General features: G+C 33.9%; 1 protein-coding gene across 6 annotated transcripts in view; it reads right to left on the bottom strand.

Moving 5' to 3' along the window:
* Kansl1l (KAT8 regulatory NSL complex subunit 1 like) overlaps positions 1 to 13,057 on the bottom strand; it is a 134,940-nt gene that overhangs the window by 105,887 nt on the left and 15,996 nt on the right. The gene's annotated exons all lie outside the window — the stretch shown is intronic.

Below are 13,057 nucleotides of genomic sequence, written 5' to 3'. Positions count from 1 at the left end.
AAAGAATTCACACATCAGACATGCAAACTATTCTACCATTCATCTCATCTCTTATCCCTGGCCTAAACCAAAGGAAAATAAAGAAAAAAAGGAGATATTTGGGAATATTTTTATAATCTCTAGTGATTGCCTTTCATGTTTTCATAGAAAGGTGTTTGAAACTTAATGGTCTGTTAAACAGTCTTACCTGTTGTTATAAAATTATTGCATAACATCAAATACTGACAACTGTAAGTTAATTTTTAAATAAATTAAAAGAATATTTGCTAAAGGAACACCTCAATAAACATTTTGTGCACATGTGCACGCGTGCACACACACGTCTTTTTTTGTTCAGGAAGTCGGTGACCATGCAGTGTTTTCTAAACTAAACATCGTATAAGGGCCTCATTGAGGGGGAAAGCAGGGCTAAAATCTATCAAGAGTGTACTCTAATTCCTGGAATTACAAATCTAAAACTGCTCAGAGGAACACCCTTTTCTAAGGCACACAAATAGTTTTAGTAGTGGCTTTGCCAAACACTGTAACTGGCCCTGAAAAGAAAGAGGACAAAAAATGATTAAAACTACCCCTGGTATTCAAAAAGGCCAACAACCACTAAGACAGAATCAAGTAGAGACACTTTTGCTATAATGCCATACAGTATATGCATTCCAGAATAACCTCATGTTATACAAAATAAAAATAGCTGGACTTACAGTGAAAATAGTGCCAAGTAATGCAAAACCCATAGAGCTTTAAAACTGATCTCTAACAAAATGATAACAATGCTTATAGAAACATTGTTTCTAAAGGCGTATATACCTAAATTAAGCTAGTCATCTTTTAAAGTTTCATATAGTGGGGCTGTTTTAATAGAGAGACACACTCACTCTCTCTCACTCTCTCTCTCTCTCTCTCTATATATATATATACACACACACACACACACATATATATATATACATACACACACACATATATATATATATTCATACATACTTATATACATATATATTAGTTGTTGATAGACCTTTATTTTACTTATTTACATGTGGTGCTAAGAATCGAACCTAGTGCCTCACACATGCCAGGCAAGTGCACTACTGCTGAGCCACAGACCCAGCCCAGAGACCAGTTTAATAAAAATTAATATCATGTAGAGATAGCCATTTCACCAATTTTTTTTTCATTACTGGGAACAGAACTCTGGGTCTTGCACATGCTAGGCAATTGCCCTACCACTGAGCTAATGCTACCAGTTTCTTATCTAACACAAGAAAATGTCTTCAATGTTTACTCATCTGAATTTGCAGCCTCCTCAGATCTTACTTCACTGAATACACAGCAATTCTTGAAACCAATAAACCAGCAACTTTCTGAAATATAGGAAAATAGGTCTACAGAATTTTCATTTGTTTTTTAGGTCTTTTTTATGATACTGAGATTTTCTCTTTAGTTGGGACAATATCTTATTGTGGTTTTAATAGGCATTTTCCTAATGACTAGTGATATTATTTTTTCATTTGTCCACTATTTGCATGTCTTTTTTAGAGAAAATTCTATTCAAGTCCTTTACCCATTTTTTAACCAGGTGGTTTGCATTTGAGTGGTGTGACTTCTATATATATGGAAGACATTAACCTCTTATCAGATGTATGGTTTACAAATATTTTTTCCCATTCTGAAGGCTATTCACAGATGATTGTTTCTTCTGCTGTACAGAAGCTTTTTAGTTGGTGCAATTACATCTGTGTTTTTGCTTTTGTTAACTGTGCATTTAAGGCCATATCCAGAAACTCTTTGCTAACACCAGTGTCAAGGAACTTTTTCTGTTTTCTTCTAGGACTTTTACAGTTTCAGGTCTTATGTTCCAAGTCTTTAATCCATTTTGAGTTGATTTTAGGATATGGGGTAATATAAGGATCCTATTTCAGTCTTCTGCATGTAGATATACAATTCTCCCAATGCATTTATTGGGCATAAATGCACGGGTTTATTCCTAGGCTCTCTGTTCTGTCTGATAGATACATGTTTGTTTGAAACGACAGTACCATGCTTATCTGGTTATTTTACCTTTACAATATATTTTGATATCAGGTAGTACCTCCAGCTTTTTTCTTTTTGCTGAAGACTGCTTTTTCTATTTAGATTTGTGTGTGTGTGTGTGTGTGTGTGTCCGCGCACGCATGTGCATAGTTGTATACAACTTTTTTAAGATTTTTCTTTTTTTGTTTTGCAGTGCTGGGACCAAACACAGGGTGGCACACATGCTAGATAAGCACTTGAACACTGAGCTACATATCCATAGGATTTTTCTATTTCTGTGGAAAATGTTATTGGAATTATAAGGACTGCATTGAATCTATCAAGAGCTTTGGGTAGTGTGGACAATTTTACTAATTCTTCTGATCAATGAACACAGCATCTCTCTCCATTTATTTTCCTTAAAGATTTCATAAGTATTCCTCAATATTGTCCTCAAAGTTTTCATCAATGTTTTCTAGTTTTCAGTGTACAGATTTTTCATCACCTTGGTTGAATTTAATCCTAAGTATTTTATTTGTTATGATGCTATTATGAATGGAAATTTCTTATTACTTTTTCAGATAATTTAGTTGTAGTGTATAGAAATAATACTGATTTTTATGTTAATTTTGTACCTGGCAACTTCACTGAATTTATCATTCCTAACAGTTTTAAGTAAGATCATGTCATTTCAAAACATGAAAGAATAGTCTTTCTTTCCCACATGAATGTCTTTTTACTTGTCTAATTGCTCTGGCTAAGAATTCCAGTACTATATTGACTAATTTGGAAAGGGTAGGTGCTATAGTTTGTGTCCCCTCAAAAATCATATATTGATACCTAATCCCCAATTTGGTGGTCTTAAGATGTGGATTCAATGGGAAAATTTAATGGATTCAATGGTTGGAGATAATCACATGATTAAGGTCTTTATAAAGGGGGCATAACAGAGCTTGATCACCCCTTCCATGATGTGAGGATCCATCTAGAAAGCACCAATCGAAAAAGCAAAGAACACCATCTCACCAGCCAAACAATTTGCTACTGACTTGATCTTGGACTTCCCAGCCTCCAGAAACATAAGTGGAAAGTCTCTTGGAAATTCCCCAGTCCCACGTATTTTCTTATAGCAACCTGAACAGAATAAGATAGAGGTTTCCTAATCTTAGAGGAAAAGTTTCTCAAGTTTTTCCATTGAGTAGGATGTTCGCTGTGAATTTCTCGTGTATGGTATTTATTATGCTGAGGTACATTCCTTCTATGTTCAATTAACAGTATTTTTTAATCAAGAAAGTAAGTTGAATTTTGTTAAATGCTTTTTTGCATCTACTGAGATAATATGGTTTTTGTCCTTCATTCTGTTAATCAACTTAGCAAGACCCTATCTCGAAATAAAAAAGGAAAAGGGTTGTGTTCATCCCCCAGCACAAAAAAAAAAAAAAAAAAATCTGAAATTCTATCTGTTGCTGAGAGTGGGATATTGAAGTCCCCTGTTATTATTGTATTATAGTTTATTTCACTCATCAGATCTATTGATATTTGGTTTGTAAATTTACTCTGATGTTGGTAAAAATATATTTACAATTTTATATTCTCCTGATAAACTGGACCATTTACCAATATATAACTTTTGTTTCTTTTTAGAGTTTTTACTTTAAGTATATTTATTCTGATGTAAGGATAGTTCCTCTGTTCTCTTCCAGTTGTCATTTGTATGAAATGCCATTTTTCATTCCTTCACTTTCAGTCTACAATGTGTCTTCAAAGCTGAAGTAACTCTCTTGCTTTTTGTTTTATTTTTAATCCTTTCAGAAACTGCAAATCTTTTGGTTGGAGAATTTAATTCATTTATATTCAAGGTAGTTCTTGAGGAGTATAGATTTGTTACTGCCATTTTTTATTCTGGTCTAAGGGTGAGCACATATCCTTTGTTCCTTTCTTTTCTTGTTGTCTTTCCTTGTGATCTGATGATTTTCTGTAGTGGTGTAATTTTTTATTATTTTGTCTTTATCTTTTGTGTATCTACTATAGGTTTTTGCTTTGCGGTTACCATTAGACTTACAAAAAGACATCTCATAATTATAGGTCTATTTTAAGCTGATAACAACTGTACTAGTACACACTATTGCTATAATGAAATATATGAGGCTAGCCTTTTGTATAGAAAAAAAAAGTTTATTTGGCTCACAGTTTTGGAACTTTTCAAAGTCCAAATTTGGGAGGCCCCTCAACTTGGCCTCTAGTAGGGCACCCCTGGCTTTATCCCATATCAAGCCAGATAGCATCATGGTAGGAGGGAGAAATCATATGATGAGACAGGAAGCCAAGAGACAAGTGATGGTCCATCAACTCTTGCTCTTTTATAACCACCCTAGGTGTCATGAGAACCAACTTAACCCCTCTACTAGCCGCCACTTCTTAAAGCTCTCCATCCCTTATCACCATACTGGGAACCAAGCTTTCAACATAAGAACCGGTAGACACACTCAAATCATATCCAAACCATACAATAAGTTCAACTAGATATAAAACTACATTTTTTATTACCCCCACTGCATGTTTTTGATGTCACAATTTACATCTTTATATCATACACCCTACAGCAATTACTGTAGCTAATATTTTGATAATTTTTTAATCTTCATACTAAAGATTTAAGTGACTCACATATCAACATTACAGTATTAAAGTATTCTGCATTAACTACTTACTTTTACTAGCAAATTTATAGTTTCATATTACTAATTAGCATTCTTTTCATTCAATTTAAAGACTCTCTTTACCATTTGTTGTAAAACAGGTCTAGTGGTGATGAATTTTCAGCTTTTGTTTGCCTGAGAAAGTCTTCTCTCTCCATTTTGCAGACAGCTTTGTTAGGTAAAGTATTCTTAATTTATTACACCCCTGACCTGAAAATTTGCTGAGATATTTGATGAAAAGTCACCTGGCATTTATGTGAAGAATTTTCTCCTGCTGCTTACAAGTGTGAGTCTGTGATTTTTAAGAGCAAGATTATGTTTTGGTGTAGTTTTCTTTGAATATGATTGGAGACCTTTTATCTTTCTATACGTGTAGTCGTTCCCCAGATTTGAAAAGTTTTCAGTCACAATTTCCTTAAAACACTTTCTACTCCTTCTCTCTTCTTATAATGTGAATTTTGCTCCACTGAGCATGTCCCATAAATCCTGAAGGCTTTATTCCTTTTCTTTCTCCTAAACTGAATTTTCTTCAAATAATCTGTCATTGAGTTCATAGATTCTTTCTTCTGCTTGATCAGTTCTACTGATAATGCTCTCTTGCATTTTTTCCTTTTTCCCCATTGAATTTTTCAGCTCCAGAATTGATTCTTTTATTTTCTTGTTTCATTCAGGTATTATTTTCTTGATTTTGTTGAGTTGACTGCATTCTCTTGTAGTTTGCTGAGCTTCCTTAAAACAACTATTTTGAATTCTATGTCAAGCAATTCATCCATTTTCTCATTTGGGGTCACTTACTGGAAAATTATTGTATTCCTTTAGTGGCATAATGTTTTTTCAGTTTTTACATATTTCTCATTGTATTGATATCTGTATATCTGAAGGAGCAGTCATCTCTTCCTTTTTTTTTTCCTAGTATTGAAAATTGAACCCAGGGGCCTTTACTACTGTGCTACATCTCCAGCCTTCCTTATTTTGAGGCAGGGTTTCACTAAGTTTCCAAGGCTGGCCTCAAACTTACCATGCTCCTGCTTCAACCTCCCAAATCTCTGTGATTACAGGTATATGCCACAACACCTAGCACCTCTTCTACTCTACACATGGGTTTCAGTGGTTGCAAGGATATTTTTCACCTGGGAGGTCAGAACCAATGAGGTCCCTCTTGGATCTGGGTATAGCTTGTAGGCATATTTGCAGTAGTGCTTACAATGTCTGATGTGACATCTGTGCTGTAGCCACAGAGCTAGGGAACAGAACATGAGCATGTGTAAAGGTCAGGGTCTGGGACCTAGGTGGCATCTATGTCTGGGGTGCAAGCACGCCCACAGCTCCAGTGGTAACAGTGTACAAAATATGACTGCTATGGAACAGCCAAGGAACTGGGATCTGGAGCATCAGTACCTGGAGAACTACAGTGACTCTGAGGACTGGAACACAGGCCTACTCACTGTGGTAGCAAAATCAATATCTGGAGCACAATGAAAGCACAGCTCCAGGGCCCAGGGTGCTCACAGTGACAGTGGTGTTGGTTTCTGAAGTACAGTCACACAAGGAGCTACAGATGTACTGAAGTGTACACTGTAATGGTGGCTCAGATGTCAGAGGCACAGGAGCTCACAGGGTGGCAACAAAGCTGATCTCTGTAGCACAGGTGAACACAGAGCAACCTAGGCTCCAAAGCTTATGGTGGGGCTAGCATGCAACATCAGTGACTCTAGTGTTTGAGTCAAGGGTACACATGGTACAGCTATAAGCCCAAAATATGGAATGTGGAGATAGGTAGAGCCGCCACAGAGCCAGAGTCTAGTATTTGGGCATATGAGGAGCTGTTAAAGTTCCAGAGTAAAAAGTGTGCATGGGGTTGGGACAGTGGCAGATCTAATCCTGATGTGGCCACAAGAGTAGCTCCATCTTCTTGTTGGGCAGGGAAGAACAACATCTCCCTCCCAGAGGATCTCCAATGATGATGGCTGTTAATTATCCTAGTGGTAAAATATGGTGCTGTAGTCTGCAGGAAAGGCTACTGGTGACTACAGTGGCACTTACCACATGCTTGATACAAACAGCCCCTGGTTTTATTCTTAGTTTCTCTCTCTCCAGATGTCTCAGGTATGCCAGTCTCCTCAGCTATTCTTTCTGTGAAGTTTCTGCTTTTTTGTTTGTGTTCCCTCTATCATGTTGCTACAGGTTCTTACTTAGATCCCTGAGTCCTCCCAAAGCTATTTTCATTCATGTATAGATGACTATTTTGTATATTTTTTTGTGGTGGGTGGGATGAAGGCTTGTATCTCCTATGCCATCTAGATAGCTGACAGCTCTCTCCTGATCTGTGCTCTTTTGTAAAAACTATGAAAACAAGGATCATCATTTCTTCCTGAGAAATAAAATTATAACTTGTATAACCACTCCAAAATGGCTTTACCAATACATTTTCCAATACAGGACATAACTATCATTTTGTTTCTTCTAAGAAGGTGGTTGGTTTATATCTTAAAACTGAAGGTATACAAAGCTTTTAAGTAACACATATTATATAGCAATCTCAAGGAAAATTATGTGCATTAGTTTTTTAAGACATGTACCAAAAAGATGAATTTATCCACCTCTCTCATCATGTGAAAATCAAGGCAATCAAAACAATTACTTGACTTGGTCATCTTCAAATGTGTTGAGTAGGTTGGGATTTAGAGCAAAGTTTAAAGAAATGTGTATATATATATATATATATATATATATATACACATATACACACACACAAACAATGACATATTTTTAGTAAAAAATTCCAACTTTATAATAATACCTTCATTTTTCTTTGCCAGTTGAAAGAAATTAATACTTTTTGGACTTTGGTTTGGATTCGATGTTGAAAATACTTTGGTCAATAACTTCAGCCTAAGCAAGCAAGCTAAAGTATTTAGTTATAGTAATATATCCTAAAAACCTGGAGATGGAAGACTTAGGCTGAAATTCCAGCTCTGTTATTCACTAACTTTATAACATCAAGCAAATCCAGTAAACATTGACTAAGATCACAAAATTACCTGGAAAAAAATGCCTTTTTAAAAACAAATGAGTTTATTTTAATTGAAATATTACTTTCCTCAAAGATGTCCACATGCCACAGTATATCATTTTTTAGCTGTTAATCCACTTCCCAAATAGTTCTGAAGTTCTTCCCTTCTGTTTCTCCTCCCAAAAAAGGAAGTTTCTTCGTTCAAATAATATTGAAAATTCTCTAGCATGGCATTTTATTCAACCTTTTCACTGTTCTCCTTGCAAGTAAAACAAATAAAATCAAACTTATCTATTTCAGAAGTATATAGAACAAAAAACATCATGACTATAAAAACAATTTCTAAACTTTGCATTATATAAATACAAGAATTCTCTGGTTTGCAACGTATTCATGGAATGTTATTGGTCTATTTATCCCAAAAGGAAATACTAGATCACCTGGCTATTTAGTTTTGTTGTTGTTCTTTGCTTTTCCTTTCCTTTGGCCAAAACAGGAAATCAGTAACAAACCTGAATATTCATTTCTGTGGATCTACAAAATGTTGCTTGTTCTTTCCTGTCTTTCAGCCTGATGTCACCCAACAGCTCTAAGAAAACATCAACAACTAAACATCAACAGTCTCCTTTCTTTGTCAGTGCCTTAATCTGTTAAAAAAGAATTTATCAAGTGTACCAAATTATATACCTAAACTTAAAAAAAAAATCAAAGAAAATTTTAATATATGGAGACCATTTGGGGAAATGATAAGGTATTTTGCACTCAACCTCTGAGGTAGTTCAATTATGGGATTTGGAAGACATTGACAGGATTCCTGGAATACACAAGGAGACATATTTCTTCCTTTTCTACAAATTTGGAGAATCAAAACATTCCTATATCAAAATCTGCAAGTTTCTCCAAATACATACACTAGAAGAAAGCAACTGATCATTATTCCCCAAAAGAAAAGAAATACCAGAATTCTGAGAATTTACTAAGCAAATAAGAAATAATTGTAATAGGCTCTTGCCAGTGACCCAACCATGTCACCTCAAATTTAACCAGTAAACACAAGCCTGACTTCCAACTGCCAGCACCTGCATTACTTTGATTGAGGGCTTCTTTTTTGTTGTTGCTGGACACTGCTTTGCCAACCCCACCCAAGTAGCAGAACAGAAGTGCCAGGAAACTGATGCTACCAAGAGCACCTATAATCAATAACTGATGATAACTGGTATAAAACTATCCCTGCTCCTTATTTACACTAACTCCCGAAGTTTCTCCCAGCAATATTAAGCTCCAGATAAGCTTTCTCAGTAGTAAATTGTTTGATAATAACTCTTCATTGGCTGTCTTATCAATGTCTTATTATTACCTTATATTTAATATTTCACCTAATTATCTCCAGAACTCTTTATCATAGCCCAAAGAAGAGGAACCTGAATCAGAAAGTTAAGAGTAACCATACTTAGGATCATAATTGTAACACAATTATTTCCAAAACCTGAGCTCTTCACTTATTCAAAAAGTCAAAATGAAGGGAAAGATTCCATTCATATTGCAAACCCACAAAAATTAAATCCCCCATCATCCTTTCTGAAATCAACGTTTTTTTTAACTTTTAATGCACACTAGCCTCTCAATCAGAAGTTATTTTTAAAGTCTATCAAGTAGTGTCATTATGAATTTATCTACTGCCTCCATCTTAGGAGGGAAAGTAAAAGTGGCAAATAAAATGTATACTTAAAACAAAAATGGTAATGGCAATATAAGTGCTATCCACTACCGCCCCCCCTCGCCCCCGGCAAGAAAAGAAAAAGAACAAACAAAAAGCAAACAAGTACACTCCTTCACAGGTAATTTCTTGATTAAAGTGAAGGAAACTGTTTTTTCCTATCAGGACTATACAGCCAAAGAAAAATAGAAGGTAAAACGAATCTTTTTACTCTAATTTTATGTTTAAGGTTTAATTCCAAACCTTGTGTTAAAAATATTCATCTATATTTGAAAAATGAGTTCCCAGCAATGTAAAAAATAACAATAAGAAAAAATAAACTTATCGTGATGTTATAAATTAAAAATGAATTTAGTAAACTGAAATCAAACTGATTAACTCCAATTTAAATAAAACAGATACTATTTTTATACTTACATCAAAAGAAATGATTAAAGTCCTGTTATTTCCTGTCAAATTCAGTTAACTTCAAAATTAATTAAATACTTAAAAACAATCTTTCTCACAAGATACCTATTATTGTAAGTAAAAAATATTCAAAACAAATATATGGTAAGGTATATGAAATAAATAAATGTTGGGACAGATTCTGAGTAGCAAAAACAAAAAACTAAACAATTATCAAATAAGTCAATGAATTAGAAAATTCAAAGAGTTTTATGAATTTAGTATTAAATAAAAAAATCTATTAGATGAGTTTGACTTTAGAACAAAGTCTTTGACTTACTGAAATAAAGATATGAGCTTTAATAATCAACTCATCATAATATTAAAAGGTCAATAACTTAAGAGGCTATAAGTTGTTATGAAATTTCTTATTGACTATTTCAGAGTTCTCAAAACTTCTCCAGTCGATTATGGGAAAAAATAAAGTATGAAAAGTAAATTTTCCAGATCAAGATCCAATTTTTTAAAGGCTACTTTACTTCACTTTTCCTCAAAAACAAAAGAAATGGCAGAGTAGACAAGAAAAGTAGAATATGTTGGGCACGGTGGTGCAGGCCTATAATTCCAGAGGCTTGGGAGGCTGCGGCAGGAGGATCGGGAGTTCAAAGTGGCCTGAGCAAAAGCCAGGCGGTAAGCAACTTGGTGAGACCCTATCTCTAAATAAAATACAAAAAAGGGCTGGGGATGTGGATCAGTGGTTGTGTGCCCCTGAATTCAATCCTTGGTACCAAAGGATATAAATAAAGGTAGAATATGTATTGTTTGATATTTTCTTTAAAACATATTTCAATAATCAGATTTCCTCATTTATGTATATTTTATATAAATGTCTGAACTCAGTGTTCTCTCACTAAATTTAAGGAGTAAAAGTAAGTCTTTTTTAAAACAAAATGTTGACGAACCAATCACTATGCTTGGAGTATAAATAATAACAAAAAGTAAAAAATTTGATTTCTACCCTTAATAGGGGTTGTGTTATTAAGACTAATAGATACATTTATAAACCATATAAAAAAACATGATTTGATGATAAACTATATGGCAGTGCTGTAAGAAAATGAAAGAGAATACTAACAGAAATAGCATCACAGGTTGAAATAGTTTGGGAAGATACAATTTTCTTAATTCTATTTCTAGTTAAAGGAGGTAAATTTGCTTTTAGCTGTTCTAAACAACAAAAAGGTAAATATTTATATTAACCTACTAAATTTTATTAAACTAAATTATTTTAAAAGTATTTTAAGTATAAAATTAGCAAATTTTTAGTCTTCTTTCAACTCATGAGCCTAAAAATTCTTGTAGCTGTAAGAATCAATGATATAATGCTGAGAGAGCAGCATGGTATAAAGAAACACACATGGATTTAAAGTCACCCATAAATGGACAAAATTCTGGCTCTACCAACTTATTTGGAAATTACTTAACCATGCCGAATTTATTTCTTAAATGAAATCAGGATAACAACAATTACTTCCCAGGGTTGTTGAAAGAACTGAGATATCATAGATAAGTAGCACAATGTCAGCCAAAAGAATAACCTGTGCTCAATAACATTACTGGCTCCCATATTCAAGCAAATTTCCATCACAATGATATCAGAACACCAAAAGACTAAAATGCTCACTTTGCTTTACGTACTTTTCTCATTATAAAAACTTGCTTTATACTTATTAGTAAAAAAGTGCCTTCTAATTCTATGAGTTACATTTACTTGTGAGAATGTAAAAAAGTGATGGACTTTCTACATCCAAAAGCCACATATACACACAGTAATTCACGTCAATTTGGTGGCATCAACAGATTCCCTGAAAGCTAGATTAAAAGCTATGTTCTGCTGGGCATAGTGGCACTTGCCTGTAATCTCAGCAACTTGGGAGGCTGAGGCAGAAGGATCATGTTTGGAGGTCAGTGTCACCATTTAGTGAGGCCCTAAACAACTTAGTGAGATCCTGTGTCAAAATAAAAAGTTAAAAAAGAGCTGGGAATGTTGAGTGGTTAAGCACCCCTGGGTTCAATCCCAGGTACCAAATAATAACAACTATGTTGGATCTGGCTATTTAAATTTAAATTGTCAAATAATAGTCAAAATTCAATCCAGTATCACTGGTCAAATTTCAAGAACTCAATACCAACACAAGGCAAGTGCCTATTGGATATCATAGACAAAGAAATTTAAATTTCTATTACAGCTGTTCTGAAATGTTATCATGGTGTTACAATTAAAGGTATTTTGGGGCTGCATTTAAAAGAAAATCTAAATAGTTTTGTTTCATGTAAAAACTCAGGAGGAAAGATACTGTGAATATTTTTGTCTACAACTTAATCTCTAGTGTCAAGCATATAGTAAATATTCAATAGGTATCTTACAGTTGACATTATAATTTGGTTTTCATTTTCTTAGTCTAGCAAATACTGACTTAGTTGGTAAAGAACAAAGCTGAAAACTATGAATACAATGAAAATATAGTTAAAAAAAATAGCAGGTCAATTTCAAGTACTCTCAACTGATAACAGTCAATGAAGGTTGTCTATGTACAGACTTGACTTTTGTTTGTTTGTTTTAGCTATTTATATTGGCTAGATCACTTAAGCAAAGTTTACACCTTATTATATTTGAGAATAAAAAGAATGCTTACTTATAACTAATTATATTATTACTACTATATTAACTAATTATATTATTTTTTCTAGATAGAATAGTTGAGTAATTTATTTTTAAACTGTATGTGCAGTCAGACCTCCATATGTATAGGTTCTACTTTTGCCAATTCGACCAATCACAAATTGGAAATATAGAAAAAAAATTGCATCTGTACTGAGTATGTACACTTTTTCCCTTGTCATTATGGTCTAAACAAAGCATATGACAACTATTTATATGGCATTTACATTGTAGATTATATGTAATCTACAAATGATTTAAAGTATACAGCAGGCTGTATATAGGTACATATACTGTACCATTTTTAAATAAGGAACTTGAGCATTCCTGGAGTGTGGTATCTGCAGAAGGTTCTGAAACCAATCCTCCACAGATCTGACTCACACACAATAGCTTAACAAATGGAGCATTTTAAAAATTCACCAAAGTTTTTTAAATTAAAGATTATGGCATGAAGATTTTAGAAAGCCTATTTCCTTTTAACATATCTTGAAACCAAGACAACTGCTGCC

This window comes from Marmota monax, unplaced genomic scaffold (assembly GCF_021218885.2).
Source record: "Marmota monax isolate L192 unplaced genomic scaffold, Marmota_monax_Labrador192_F-V1.1 WCK01_AAM20220418_F8-fsc00136, whole genome shotgun sequence".
Classification (NCBI taxonomy): Eukaryota; Metazoa; Chordata; class Mammalia; order Rodentia; family Sciuridae; genus Marmota; species Marmota monax.
This window is presented reverse-complemented; position numbering and strand designations above follow the sequence as displayed.